The sequence below is a fragment of the Malania oleifera genome, chromosome 1 (assembly GCF_029873635.1).
Source record: "Malania oleifera isolate guangnan ecotype guangnan chromosome 1, ASM2987363v1, whole genome shotgun sequence".
Lineage (NCBI taxonomy): Eukaryota > Viridiplantae > Streptophyta > Magnoliopsida > Santalales > Ximeniaceae > Malania > Malania oleifera.
In genome coordinates this window covers 51,382,360-51,383,615 of record NC_080417.1, presented here as the reverse complement: position 1 = coordinate 51,383,615, position 1,256 = coordinate 51,382,360, and the positions used below count along the sequence as shown (strand labels likewise).

Here is a 1,256-nt window from a genome sequence, read left to right as displayed (position 1 = left end):
TTGGGTATTTATAGTCGTGGCCAGTTGCCAAATTTGCATTTCAAAGTTCTTCATAGTGGCTCCCATATTGTTGCAATGAGTCTCAATGTTGTCTAGCCGTGCATCTATCTTTTTAAACCTTGCTTTTGTCTCCTCAACAAAAGATATCATGGCATCCTCAAGTGACATCTTCTTCTCACCTTGATGACTCTCAAATCCTGCAGGAGGTTACAACACATTCCTTGTATTTCCAAAAGACAAAAATTCTCATGATTTCGAAGCCCTGGATGGTAATATTGTGGCAAAGGATCACCACTATAATTGTAGTTCCTATTATTGATGTATTGAACATGTTCTTGACTCACTCCAATGCTCGGATCTGTCCTACTTGTAGCTGCCACATCTTCTGCACCTTGTGATATCCTCTGGGTTGTCAAAGTTGAAATCTAATGGGATAGAGAAGCAGCATGAGCTTAAAGAGCAGCAAACGACTCCAATTCATGAATTTCAGCAACTTTCTTAGCCATAGTTCTTTCAGTTGGCCATTGTTAGTTATTTGAGGCCATTTCTTCCAAAAGAGCAGTAGAACCCTCAAGTGTCTTTGACATCGAAGCTCCTCCAGATGTAGCATCAACTAAAGTCCGAGTTTGCCCATTCAACCCATTATAGAACATCTGAATCTGCAACCAATCCGACAATCCATGTTGTGGGCAGCGTCGAATCAAATCTTTATACCTTTCCCATGCTTCATAAAGTGATTCAAAATCATGTTGCTTGAATTGACCAATCTCACTCCCGAGTTGAGTTGTTTTTGCAGGTGGAAAGAATTTAGCCAGAAATTTTTCTGCCATGTCCTGCCAACTAGTGATACTCTTAGGTTGTAGCGACTGTAGCCAACCCCTTGCTTTGTCCCTCAAAGAGAAAGGGAATAATCTCAGTCTAATGGTGTCTTTAGTAACACCATTGATCTTCACAGTATCACAAATCTTCAAAAACATCGCCAGATGGATATTGGGATCATCAAGTGGTGATCCACTGAATTGGGCCTGCTGCACTATGCTGATTAATGCGGGTTTGAGCTCAAAATTGTTGGCATTAATGGGATGACGTCTGATACCTGAATAATTGTTATTCACAACTGGTCGCACATAATCCTTCAAGGCGCGTGGTTGTGCTTTATCTTGTCCGTTCTCCATGGCTAATACCCTCTTTTTCCTTAGTGCTCTAAGCATTCTTTCAATCTTTGGATCAAAAGGAATAATGACACGTGTTCTAGC

General features: G+C 40.9%; 1 non-coding gene across 1 annotated transcript; it reads left to right on the top strand.

The window, feature by feature from the left end:
• Nucleotides 1-675: 675 nt before the first annotated feature.
• On the top strand, nucleotides 676-782 carry LOC131147339 (small nucleolar RNA R71). The gene has a single exon (XR_009134728.1). It is a non-coding gene; the product is annotated as a small nucleolar RNA R71 (small nucleolar RNA).
• The last annotated feature ends 474 nt before the right edge of the window (nucleotides 783-1,256 follow it).